The sequence below is a fragment of the Schistocerca nitens genome, chromosome 9, assembly GCF_023898315.1.
Source record: "Schistocerca nitens isolate TAMUIC-IGC-003100 chromosome 9, iqSchNite1.1, whole genome shotgun sequence".
Classification (NCBI taxonomy): domain Eukaryota; kingdom Metazoa; phylum Arthropoda; class Insecta; order Orthoptera; family Acrididae; genus Schistocerca; species Schistocerca nitens.
In genome coordinates, this window is record NC_064622.1 from 244025355 (window position 1) to 244040045 (window position 14691).

The following is a 14691-nucleotide window of genomic DNA, read 5'->3' on the forward strand; positions in this document are numbered from 1 at the left end:
TAAAATTTCCGACGGTAAACTTAACTGCTTTTTCGACGTTATTTTACCAGCTAACTAAAAATAGGAAAGCCTTGAACCTCTTCCACTAAACTTAGTTAGTATTAAGATTCTTTTACAGGGAGTGCAGTGGAGCTGACGCTGAAATCATTAAGTATTTGGTTATATCATCGCTAGTCTCACTGAACTCTTCTGAATTCTACATGTCATGTGTGGTCTGGCGTCTCCTTACCAGCAACAGGTCCCAGGTTCAAACTAGTCAATTCCCTAAAAAACACGCTCAGAGCGTCTTCCGCGAAAGTGGTAGGGAGACACGACTTAGAACAGACAGACACCACGCAGAATGTTAGAATAGGACAAGAAGGACAAATTTATTTTGGTATACGGATGATAATAACAAAGTAAAAAAGGATGAACGTATCTGAAACCAAAATTATTTTATGTATGATATGTAATATTAGTAAGACTAAAATGTTACGTCATCGAAATTATAATGAAATGACAGTGAATGTTTAGCATAGGTGCGTGTAAAGTGGTAGGATAAAAATACCGTTAATTTAGAGAGCAGAGGCTGTCGCTCGTAAAGGAACACGTATCAATACACAGAAGGATGGTATTCACTAACAAGGGGAGGCCGCCAATTGTGAAATTCAGATTCGATTCATGCTGCGCATAATAAAAGCTCATGGCCAGAGGCGTAATGTGGCAAAGCACCAAGATGCACTTCTCAGCCGTTGTCGAGAAAATCGACAGTTAAAAGAAACCGTTGTGGTGAAATATTCTCTACGCTTAACAGTTTTCTACAGCGTCGTGGCGCAGCGGTAAGCGCTCGGGTTCGTAATTAGAAGGTCGCCGGATCGAATCTCGCGCCATGAAATTTTTTTATTATTAGTTTTTTGTAATTCAAATATATATATATATATATATATATATATATATATATATATATATATATATATATATATATATATATATATATATACATAAATTATCAACGAATTGCTTATGCATGTTGGTGAAGGCGGATCGCTCTCCAATTGTACCGCCTCCATTTTTCCGTTTTTTTAACGGGGTGTACCAAAGCTCTCCCGTCCGCACTGATTTTCGACGATGTTGTAAGTTGCGCTAGGTACCGCATCTACCTTGTTTCGAAGTTAGCAGGCAACTACGCTGTTATGCGGCGGCTCGTTTCGGCCCATTCAACATCTGTCCTTCAAGTGTAACGAGCGAGTAACCGAGTTTATATTTCATACCTGCCACAGCAAATTTGTGTTCGTGGGGTCTCTATTCTAATTCGAACGTTTGACTTACGCTATACGTATTCGTTTCGGAATATCGTTTCTACGTCTTCCGTTAACTATACGTGGTTAACATTATGAAGGCAATTAATAACATTTGTGAAATACAACTTTGTTTGCGGAAAACATAATGTTGTTCGAAGTCGTCAGTTTTTCCACGACAAACGACTTTCAACAACTTATTATATGCATAATTGTTGCAACTGATTGCCGGGAATTATATATATTTTACTTACAAAAAACAAATACTAAAAAAAAGGTTGCATTGCGCGAGATTCGATCCGGCGACCTTCGGATTACGAACCCGAGCGCGTACCGCTGCTCCACGAAGCTGCATAAAACTGTTAAGCGTAGAGAGTATTTCACCACAACGGTTTCTTTTAACTGCCGATTTTCTCGACAACGGCTGGGAAGTGCATCTTGGTGCTTTGCCACATTACACCTCTGCCCATGAGCTTTTATTATGCGCAATATGAATCGAATCTGAATTACACAATTGGCGGCCACCCCTTGTAAGACGCACAGCAAGAAATACAGTGGGCACGTTCGTCCGTTCTAGCTCCATCAGGGCCGCTATGTCCGTGACCCGGAGTGGTCTATCCTCCTCCGCTGTCACGTCCCACGTTTGCGCATGCAAATCCTCCCCTCTCCATTAGGCCATGCTGACCTCATCAACCAGTGACAACAAGCCCACTGTACACATAAAGGGCTACAAACAGCAACACCAGCGCACAATTTGTCCCACTCCTCACAAAGAACGTGAAGGCTATACACCAACCTTTCAGTTTGGTTTCTGAACTGATATTGCTATAACGCGCCAATCTTTTTTAGAAATTTTTCGCTAAATAAAGTCCTCGGAAGCGACGTTCCGTTCAATATGCGAGGGGGTGCCCGAAATAAACATTTTATGTTTTAACTTATTCACAATATAAGCATAAACCTACGATACCCTTTAAAACACTCTCCACTTGCACTAATGCACCTGCCTAACATTTCGTTATATTTTTCTAAACTTTCCTCAACAATATCAGCAGAACCGTTTTCTTTCACGTCACTTTTCATTCCAGTAAACAAAAGAACATCACGTTTCCACGTGATCTTGTTTTCGATAAGCATTCAGCCATCAGCTGTCGCGGCACGATTATGGCAGCCACCCTTTTCATTCCTAAATCTTCTGCCACAACTCGCTGCACTGGGCTGAAAACCACACCCGACAGCTCTACAGTTTCTTCAATGTTTTGTCGTCGATCTTCATTGATAACCGCACAAATTTCTTCAACATTTTCATGTATTCGGGCCGTGAAAGGACGATCAAAACGAAGTTTGTCATCAGTGGACATTTCACCATTTTTGAAACGGGAGTTTTCCCCGTAGCAACGTCCTTACACGCCGGCTTTAACATTTCAAGAGTTTCTGCTCCACTTTTTCCGAGCAAAAAGCAGGATTTCACCGCCGTACGCTCTTCATGAAACCAACCATTGCAAAAACGACAATCACACAATATGGTTGTCAATATTAACCCTGCCGAAACCAGTGCCGACATTCTTCGCCAACGGCACTCGATTTTCTGGCTGGTCTATGCGCGCCTAGCGCCAAATTGCGGTAGTACAAAAGTTCAGCACAGCAAAAAATTAGTTCCGTTTCTTTCGGGTATCCCTACCACCCCCCCCCCCCACCCCTTTTCACATTATAGTTAGTATAGTTGCTACAAGAGGAGTATGTTAACTCGTTACACACAAGTCATTTGAAAAAATTATATGTAAGTATCTTCAACATTTCGCTGAACTGTCAGCAACTGTATAAATATTAATTTTAATAATGAAAAGCCTCAGTTGCACCGTTTACCTTGAAATTTACCTAGGTTTCAGTCGGGATACCCCAACCTTCTTCAGAATAACAGTATCTATCGTTTGTCCATAGTGGACATCGTCAAAACGATAATTTATGGATTTGTAGCATTAGCTTGATGTCCACTATGGACAAACGATAAATACTGTTATTCTGAAGAAGGTTGGGTTATTCCGACTGAAACCTAGCTAAATTTCTAGGTAAACTGTGCAACTGAGGCTGTTCATTATTAAAATTAATTATATGTAAATGAATAAAACTACGGAGAACCGTCTGTGTAAACAGGGTGTTACAAAAAGGTACGGCCAAACTTTCAGGAAACATTCTTCACACACAAAGAAAGAAAATATGTTATGTGGACATGTGTCCGGAAACGCTTACTTTCCATGTTAGAGCTCATTTTATTTCTTCTCTTCAAATCACATTAATCATGGAATGGAAACACACAGCAACAGAACGTACCAGCGCGACTTCAAACACTTTGTTACAGGAAATGTTCAAAATGTCCTCCGTTAGCGAGGATACATGCATCCACCCTCCGTCGCATGGAATCCCTGATGCGCTGATGCAGCCCTGGAGAATGGCGTATTGTATCACAGCCGTCCACAATACGAGCACGAAGAGTCTCTACATTTGGTACCGGGGTTGTGTAGACAAGAGCTTTCAAATGCCCCCATAAATGAAAGTCAAGAGGGTTGAGGTCAGGATAGCGTGGAGGCCATGGAATTGGTCCGCCTCTACCAATCCATCGGTCACCGAACCTGTTGTTGAGAAGTGTACGAACACTTCGACTGAAATGTGAAGGAGCTCCATCGTGCATGAACCACATGTTGTGTCGTACTTGTAAAGGCACATGTTCTAGCAGCAGAGTATCCCGTATGAAATCATGATAACGTGCTCCATTGAGCGTAGGTGGAAGAACATGGGGCCCAATCAAGACATCACCAACAATGCCTGCCCAAACGTTCGCAGAAAGTCTGTGTGATGAAGTGATTGCACAATTGCATGCGGATTCTCGTCATCCCACACATGTTGATTGTGAAAATTTACAATTTTATCACGTTGAAATGAAGCCTCATCCGTAAAGAGAACATTTGCGCTGAAATGAGGATTGACACATTGTTGGATGAACCATTCGCAGAAGTGTACCCGTGGAGGCCAATCACCTGCTGATAGTGCCTGCAAACGCTGTACATGGTACGGAAACAACTGGTTCTCCCGTAGCACTATCCATACAGTGACGTGGTCAACGTTACCTTGTACAGCACCAACTTCTCTGACGCTGACATTAGGGTTATCGTCAACTGCACGAAGAATTGCCTCGTCCATTGCAGGTGTCCTCGTCGTTCTAGGTCTTCCCCAGTCGCGAGTCATAGGCTGGAATGTTCCGTGCTCCCTAAGACGCCGATCAATTGCTTCGAACGTCTTCCTGTCGGGACACCTTCGTTCTGGAAATCTATCTCGACACAAACGAACCGCGCCACGGCTATTGCCCCGTGCTAATCCGTACATGAAATGGGCATCTGCCAACTGCTCATTTGTAAATGTTGCACTGACTGCAAAACCACGTTCGTGATGAACACTAACCTGTTGATGCTACGTACTGATGTGCTTGATGATAGTACTGTAGAGCAATGAGTTGCATGTCAACCCAAGCACCGAAGTCAACATTACCTACCTTCAATTGGGCCAACTGGCGGTGAATCGAGTACACACTGACGAAACTAAAATGAGCTCTAACGTGGCAATTAAGCGTTTCCGGACACATGTCCACATAACATATTTTCTTTATTTGTGTGTGAGGAATGTTTCCTGAAAGTTTGGCAGTACCTTTTCGTAACACCCTGTATAATTGTAATTTGGCCTTCCCACCTAAGCCGGAAGGTTCCATTCCCGTGTGAAGTACGCTTGTTCTTATGTGCACTAGAATGTTTCACAGGTGTTTTTAGTGATCACGTATACGGTTTTGTGTGTTGTTGCTGACGACGAGAGAAAAGAAAACTTCAAATCCCGCTCTGGGTCCAAAAGCAAGAACAGTAGTGCTAAACGTCCGTATTAGGCGGACGGACTACCACTAACATTACCACATGGCCTCCCTCCATGACATGAGGAAATGCGCAATAATTTACCTTTAATATTTACATGAGGCTCGTTAAGCAGAAACTTTAATCCAACTATTTCCCCTGCACTTGTGAGCGAAATAACGGGTGTGAATTTTTTTCGCAAAGTTAGGACGCAGACAGGCTACTCCCAGTGAATGGAACACAACTACCCTCCGGTAATATGATAACTCAGTGCTGATGATGTTCAGAAGTATGATGGAACGTTCCTTCGGACATGCATGTATGTACTCAGGAAGAGGCACTGCAGTGACTACAGCCTTTATGAAACACATGCTATGTATTCGTAGCTGTGAATATGTGCGTTAATGAGCTGTATAATGGAATGACGACGGTGATAATTTGTGCCGGACCGGGACTCTGGCTTCCTGTTTATCGCGACCGGCTGCCTTACCAACCGGATGTCCGAGCGCGCTTCACGGTATGTGGTTGACGAAGTTTCAAACTTCAGGACTGGCCGTGAGGCGCGCTCGGAAACCTAATGGCAAGGAGACCGCTTGCGATAAGCAGGAACTCAGGGTTCGAGTCCCGTCCCAGCACAAGTTTTCTTTGTCATTCCATTACACAGCTGATGGTTGTCCATATCTCATGTGCGAATACATTTCGCGGACCCTCAGTTAACTTAAAGCTGTATTTAAAAGTCTCTTAATATAGGGAGTCTCAAACTCTTCGCACCAAATGTGTAGATCTGAACAACTTTTGTTATGGACAGAATTTTCAGTAACACTTCCTACGCGTCCTTTTCTACTGCTTATATCCCGCAGTGGTGTCATGGCGTAAGCACTTCGCATTATGTGTATGCCTTGTATATTGCCTACAATGCATCATCTGCTCCCCATGATAACGGGTAGGCAGAGAAAATTACTGATTCGCTTCCAAAATATCTTTCTTCACTTAGAGACACACGCTATTGCTGAAAATCACTACATCAATTGACTGGAGGAGGTGGTATGTATCAAAGCTGTCTTTGGACCCTACCAGTAGTCTGAAATCTCGTCATCCCAGGATCAGCAAATTTTAAGGGACGCCTAACGACGCCAGGAATAAACAGCGAAAATTTTCCTCTCTAGCAATAGCTGTTTCCCGTGAGGTGGTGTATGATCGCTTGACGTTTGCACTTACAATTCCCTTTACAAGCTTCTAGGAGTTGTAGAGGGGACTTAAAAGATAACGTTCTGATAAAGAACCAATGTCCACAACCACACTGAAGCTCCAACGGAACTGCTATAGGCAGACTTACGTAAACGGGCAGATTACGGCGCTGCGATCGACAACGCCTATGTAAGACTACAAGTGTCTGGCGCAGTAGTTAGATCGGTTACTGCTGCTACAATGACAGGTTATGATTTAAGTGAGTTTAAACGTGGTGTTATAGTCGCCGCACGAGCGATGCGACACAGAGTCACCGAGGTAGCGATGACGTGGCGATTATCCCGTGCGATCATTTCACGAGTGCACTGTGAATATCAGGAATCCAGTAAAACATCAAATCTCCAACGTCGCTGCGGCAAGGAAAAGATCGTGCAAGAACGTGACCAACGACGACTGAAGAGATTCGTTCAACATGACAGAAGTGTAAGCCTTCCGCAAATGGCAGATTTCAATGCTCGGCCTTCAGCAAGTGTCAGGGTACGAACCACTCAACGAAACACAATCAATATGGGCTTTCAAAGCCGGAGGCCCAGTCATCTACGCTTTATGACTGCACGACAGAAAGCTTTACGCCCCGCATGGGCCCGTGAACACCGACATTGGACTATTGACGATTGGAAACATGCCTGCTCGGACGAGTCTCATTTCAAATTTTATCGAGCGGATGAACTTGTACAGGTATGGAGACAACCTCCTGAATCTGTGGACCCTGCATGTCAAAATGGTTCAAATGGCTCTGAGCACTATGGGACTTAACATCTGAGGTCATCAGTCGCCTAGAACTTAGAACTACTTAAACCTAACTAACCTAAGGACAACACACACATCCATGCCCGAGGCAGGATTCGAACCTGCGAACGTAGCGGTTGCGCGGTTCCAGACTGAAGCGCCCAGAACCGCTCAGCCACACCGGACGGCCCCTGCATGTCAGCAGGGGACTGTTCAAACTGATGGAGGCTTGTAAAGGTGTGGGGGTTTGTGCATATGGAGTGAAATGGAACCCCTGATACGTCCTTATACGCTTCTGACAAATGACACGTACAGAAGCATCCTGTCTGATCTCGTGCACCCATTCAAGTCAGATGAGCATTTCGACGGACGTGGGCAATACCAGCAAAACAATGTGGCATCCCACACGTCCAGAATTGCTACAGAGAGGATTTTATGAGATTAAACACTTCCGCTGGCGACCAAACTACCCACACATTAACATTATTGAGTATCTCTGGGATGCCTTGCAATGTGCTGTTCAGAAGAGATCTACACTGCCTCGTACTCTTACGGATTTATGGACAGCCCTGCAGGATTCATGGTGTCAGTTCCCTCCAGCATTCAGACATTAGTCGAGTCCATGCGGCAGCTCTGCGTGTTCGCGTGGACCCTACACGATATTAGGTGGGTGTACCAGTCTCCTTAGCTCTTCAGTGTAGTAACCAATGTCCGCAACTGTACCGTTTGGATTGAGTTTTAAGTCAGGATTATTTTCAAAGGTCCACTTCACGATAAGCTCACAGCGGAGACAATGAGCTCTGACCGACGTCGTGAATGTGCTGTTCGTTGGACAAAATACACTGAAGAGCCAAAGAAACTGATACACCTGCCTAATACCGTATAGTGCTCCCGCGAGCAAGCAGAAGTACCCCAACATGAGGTTATCTCTATACCTGTACACGTTCATCCGCTCGATGAAATTTGAAATGAGACTCGCCCAACCAGGCAACATGTTTCCAGTCATCTGCAGTCCAGTGTCTGTGTTGACTGGCCCTGGAAAAGCGTAAAGCTGCTGTCATGAAGGGTACACGACTGGGCCTTTGGTCCTGAAAGCCTACATCGATGTTTCGTTGAATTGTTCGCACGTTGACACTTGTTGATGGCCCAACATTGAAATCTGCAGCAATTTGCGGAAGGGTCGCACTTCTGTCACGTTGAACATTTCTCCAGTTGTCCTTAGTCTCGTTCTTGCAGGATCTTTTTCCGGCCGCAGCGACGTCGGAGATTTGATGTTTTACCAGGTTCTCGATATTCACGGTACACTCGTGAAATGCTCGTACGGGAAAATTCTCACTTAACCGCTACCACGAAGATGCTGTTTCCTATTGCTCGTGCGCCGACTATAGCACCATGTTCAAAGTCACTTAAATCATGATAAACTATCATTGTAGCAGCAGTAACCGACCTAAGAACTGCGCCAGACGCTTGTTGTCTTATACAGGCGTTGCCCACCGCAGCGTCGTATTGTGTCTGTTTATATATCTCTGTATTTCAACACGCATGCCTATACCAGTTGTTTTGTCGCTTGAGTGTATATCTGCATCCCGTGCTTTCACACACAAGGTTCGAAACCCTGGTGCTGGTCCGCGAAGCATCTCAGTTAACCTAACTAGTTACAAACGTACCAGTATCAGGCAGCCGCAATTGTAATGAGACGAAAATGCGGTGGTTTGACGTAATTCAGAAAAAGGTGAGAGATTTCTTTTCCGAATATGGTACCCTTATCAAAACTTAATCTACTTAGTAAATGGGAATTTGTGGTAAGGTCTTATGGGACCGAACTGCAGAGGTCATCGGTCCGGAAGCCTACACACTACTTAATCTTAAACTAACTTACACTATGGACGAAAAACACACACACACACACACACACACACACACACACACACACACACACACACACACAGATGTCCGAGGGAGGACTCTAACCTCCAACGGGGGTAGCCGCACGGACCGTGACAACACGCCCTAGACCGTGGGGCTACCCTGTCTTACCTAGTCTAGAACACTATAATACGAATTATGACACACCCTGTACACTCAATTTTGAGATGACGAGATTCCTTGTAACAAATGAACAGGGGAAACATACGATATTGGGTCTAATGTGATTTTTGAGGGAGCAGGGCGTCTCAAAAGGTGCTGACTTTGTGTGTGTGTGTGTGTGTGTGTGTGTTTTATTCAACGATAAACTGGAAAATTCTTGCGACAGAGTAGCGAAAATTATCACACAGGTGGAAATTCAGAATATACGTTATAAACCAATACGGGTTTACAGAGACTACATCCGACCATACAGCAGACAGAGGTTTAGACCTTAGCTCTGTTGAGAACTTTGCAATTCTCTACTTTAAATCACCTGACACGCCGCGTTACAAAGGTAAGTGGAAAGTGCAATTAAACGTTCGTGTTAATAGTAAGCGCTAAACTCACCAATGACGCAGAAATCACATCGTCTTAGACAACGCTTCATGAAGTAGTTGCCAGAGACTTAGGATTCCAACCTGCTGCTGTAAAGTGAAAAGACATCTTCGCAGTGTGTATCGCCGCATGTGATGAAGGCATCAGCTTTCAACAAACTGATTCCCTCTTCTGATCCAAATCAAAACAACGGTTGTAACCCCATTACAAGGATTTTGTGAAAAATATCTCACAAACGCAATCGCGAAAAATACAGTTGCATTATTACATAACTTCTAATTGTGACAAAATCACACAGGAAGAGCGCAACCATACTGTAAAGTAATACGGGTGCTGAAAAATTGTTCAAGTAGCCACATGTTGAAAAACCTATGACTTTATTTGGTGCATTTCGGGAGATACCCATCATCAGATAGTCTGGAAACCAAATTAGAACTGACGGAAAGTATACAAAGGTAGAGAGAGCAACACTGCAAGCGTACAAGCATTAAAAAGTTTCGTCACCATGATCATCTAGTATTCAGATGCGTGAAGACACGTTCTAAAATATGTCATTGTCAAGCCTCTCTGCAAAAAAAAAAAGAGGACATCACATATGTCAATAATTACCAGCCAATAACCTTGCTTAAAGAATTTTCAAAAATCGTCGAGAAAGTAGTGTAATACATAACAGTTGAGATTTCAAAAATGCTGTTCCACTAAGACAGCAATATGCAGTTATACTGCCCATATATACACTCCTGGAAATGGAAAAAAGAACACATTGACACCGGTGTGTCAGACCCACCATACTTGCTCCGGACACTGCGAGAGGGCTGTACAAGCAATGATCACACGCACGGCACAGCGGACACACCAGGAACCGCGGTGTTGGCCGTCGAATGGCGCTAGCTGCGCAGCATTTGTGCACCGCCGCCGTCAGTGTCAGCCAGTTTGCCGTGGCATACGGAGCTCCATCGCAGTCTTTAACATTGGTAGCATGCCGCGACAGCGTGGACGTGAACCGTATGTGCAGTTGACGGACTTTGAGCGAGGGCGTATAGTGGGCATGCGGGAGGCCGGGTGGACGTACCGCCGAATTGCTCAACACGTGGGGCGTGAGGTCTCCACAGTACATCGATGTTGTCGCCAGTGGTCGGCGGAAGGTGCACGTGCCCGTCGACCTGGGACCGGACCGCAGCGACGCACGGATGCACGCCAAGACCGTAGGATCCTACGCAGTGCCGTAGGGGACCGCACCGCCACTTCCCAGCAAATTAGGGACACTGTTGCTCCTGGGGTATCGGCGAGGACCATTCGCAACCGTCTCCATGAAGCTGGGCTACGGTCCCGCACACCGTTAGGCCGTCTTCCGCTCACGCCCCAACATCGTGCAGCCCGCCTCCAGTGGTGTCGCGACAGGCGTGAATGGAGGGACGAATGGAGACGTGTCGTCTTCAGCGATGAGAGTCGCTTCTGCCTTGGTGCCAATGATGGTCGTATGCGTGTTTGGCGCCGTGCAGGTGAGCGCCACAATCAGGATTGCATACGACCGAGGCACACAGGGCCAACACCCGGCATCATGGTGTGGGGAGCGATCTCCTACACTGGCCGTACACCACTGGTGATCGTCGAGGGGACACTGAATAGTGCACGGTACATCCAAACCGTCATCGAACCCATCGTTCTACCATTCCTAGACCGGCAAGGGAACTTGCTGTTCCAACAGGACAATGCACGTCCGCATGTATCCCGTGCCACCCAACGTGCTCTAGAAGGTGTAAGTCAACTACCCTGGCCAGCAAGATCTCCGGATCTGTCCCCCATTGAGCATGTTTGGGACTGGATGAAGCGTCGTCTCACGCGGTCTGCACGTCCAGCACGAACGCTGGTCCAACTGAGGCGCCAGGTGGAAATGGCGTGGCAAGCCGTTCCACAGGACTACATCCAGCATCTCTACGATCGTCTCCATGGGAGAATAGCAGCCTGCATTGCTGCGAAAGGTGGATATACACTCTACTAGTGCCGACATTGTGCATGCTCTGTTGCCTGTGTCTATGTGTCTGTGGTTCTGTCAGTGTGATCATGTGATGTATCTGACCCCAGGAATGCGTCAATAAAGTTTCCCCTTCCTGGGACAATGAATTCACGGTGTTCTTATTTCAATTTCCAGGAGTGTATATAGTATTTAAGTAGTAAAATGTTACCAATAGGAATTTTCTGTAACTTATCCAGAGAATTTCACTGTGTGAACCATGACATTATGTTCCAGAAATTACAATTATGTGGTATAAATGTAACAGCGTATGAGTGCTTTAAGTCATATCTGCAGAACAGGAAGCAAAACGTTTCTTTACGTGTTTAAGTGATTTAAGAAAGTTTGCCACTTCACCTAATTGTGGTGAAATTACGTGTTCCACAAGGTTCGTTCATGGGTTCCCTTCCGTTCTTGATGTATGTGAATGACCTCCCTTCTTATCTGAAACAAGAAGCTAAACTGACACTGTTTGTTGATACAATCATCATTATTAATAGAGTAAAAGAAACTCCAATAGAAAATGATACAAATAATGTCCCTGGAAAAGTTATTAACTGGTTTTCTTCGAATGGGTTTGCTCTGAACTTTGAAAGCACACAGTACATCCAATTTTCTGCTGCTGGGAGTGCAGTTCCTTCAATAAATATAACACATCAATAGAAGTCAGTAGCCAGGGTACAGCACACTAAGTTCTTGGGTGCACATACAGATGAGAATCTTAATTGGAAAATTCATATTTTGGATCTCCTAAAGCGACTAGGTTCAGCAACTTTTGTAATCAGAATAACTGACAATTTTGAGGCTATAAAAATAGTTCCACTCATATGGAATAATATTTTGAGGTGTTCCCGGGTTCGATTCCCGGCGGGGTCAGGGATTTTCTCTGCCTCGTGATGACTGGGTGTTGTGTGCTGTCCTTAGGTTTAAGTCGTTCTAAGTTCTTGGGGACTGATGACCATAGATGTTAAGTCCCATAGTGCTCAGAGCCAATATTTTTAGGTAGCTCAACACTTAGACAAAAAGTATTCACTGCTGAAAGGAAGTGTTTAGAATGACGTGTGAGGCTCAGTCTTACAACTCGTACGTATCTCTTTGAAAGTTTAGGAATTCTTACAGCAGCCTCACAGTAAATTTACTCAGTAATGGAATTTGTTCTCATAAACGTGAACCATTTTAGAAACAACAATGACATTCATGATTATAATACCAGAAGAAAGGAAGACTTACACTATCCTCTATTTCACCATCTTTGGCTCAGAAAGGGGTAAAATATGCTACTGTAAAACTTTTCGATAAATTACCAGGTGAAATAAAATGTCTGACAGACAGTAGTAGTAGTTTCGATAAACAAATTGAAATCGTATCTCCTTGACAACTCCTCGTACACCACAGATGAATCCTCTATTAGGAATGAATAAATCTGTGGGTATAATATATGCATTTTTGCTATTTAAAGCAACAGGGTAGGTAATAAATTTTAAGATTAAGAAAAACCTTGATTGAATTTTCATTCACTTGACACGTTCTCACATCATACCGTGAGATCGATCAATATAACACGTAACAAACTAATACTGCTGTCATGGCAGACTCATTTCGAAACTACATTACGCTTTCTAGAAAGACAATTTACACCACCAGAGGGCGGTGAAGCATACATAGGTGGTGCCGCATAGCGGCGAGAAAAAAAAAGCTTTTGATTTACTTACGTGAAATTTTTGAATATAAAACACAGCTTTCAGAAAGACAAGAAATTTAAACAACTTCATTTACTCATTAATGAGTTATTACTTCTTCTACAATATGCATAGTATTTTCACGAATTATTTATTTTAAAATTCTTACTCGTACGATCTCCCTCACCCTGTCTTGTGAGGGTGGAAGTTATACCTCCAATTCTGAATGTCACATTTTTTTGTTTCATTATGTGGAAGTAGGTTTTTCGTACTTACTTCATATTTTGTGGGTTGATTTGTTGGGGTTGAAGTGACCAGACTATAAAGGCTATCATCAGTCCTTCATTTGTTGTGTTTTCTGGAGAGTTTGAGTCCCTGACATCCAATAATAAATCTCTTTCTTGGGTATCTATTATAATATTTTGCTATGTTAACTCTTCAGCATTTTCAAATGCATTATTATGCCCTCCACACTGCGAGGTGGCGCAGTGGTTAGCACACTGGACTCGCATTCGGGAGGACGACGGTTCAATCCCGTCTCCGGCCATCCTGATTTAGGTTTTCCGTGATTTCCCTAAATCCTTTCAGGCAAATGTCGGGATGGTTCCTTTCAAAGGGCACGGCCGATTTCCTTCCCCATCCTTCTCTAACCCGAGCTTGCGCTCCGTCTCTAATGACCTCGTTGTCGACGGGACGTTAAACACTAATCTCCTCCTCCACACTGTTTTTTATTCGTATGATTTCGTAACATTCATTTATATATGTTATGCATATTACTTTATATGTATTTTATTGATAGCATTTTATACCAACGCAGAAATTCTTTAACAGCGTGTTGTTTAACTTTCTTGCTTTGTATGCCATTCGTAAAATTATGTTTCGCATTCAATAGTTTTATGTGAATAAAACAAAATATATTATTCTCTTTTCGCCACTATACGGCACCGCCTGTACCTTCACCAGCGCCCTCTGGTGGCGTTAATTGTCTGTCTAGGGCACATGATGTAGTTTTGAAATTAGTCTGCCACGACAGGTGCATCAGTTACAACGTGTCTTTATGTATCTGAATACCTAGATGACCATAGTGTGGGTATCAGCTCTCATGACGAAACTTGATAATGCGTGTGGTCTTTTCATGTTGCTCTCTACACCGTTGTCCATTTTCTGTCATTCGTATTTTGGTTTCCGAACTATCTGATGATGGCTATCTCTCGAAACGCGTCAAAACAAGTCACTTTTTCTTGACTAGTGGCGTTATATTTAGTGACCAATTAAGCAATTTTACAGCACTCATTTATTACACAACGTATTACTTTTGTGCCGTAGAAGACCCTTCTCCTTGTAAGTATCAAGGATTTGCGAGTTCAGATATGTAATCGGGCTACTTGTGA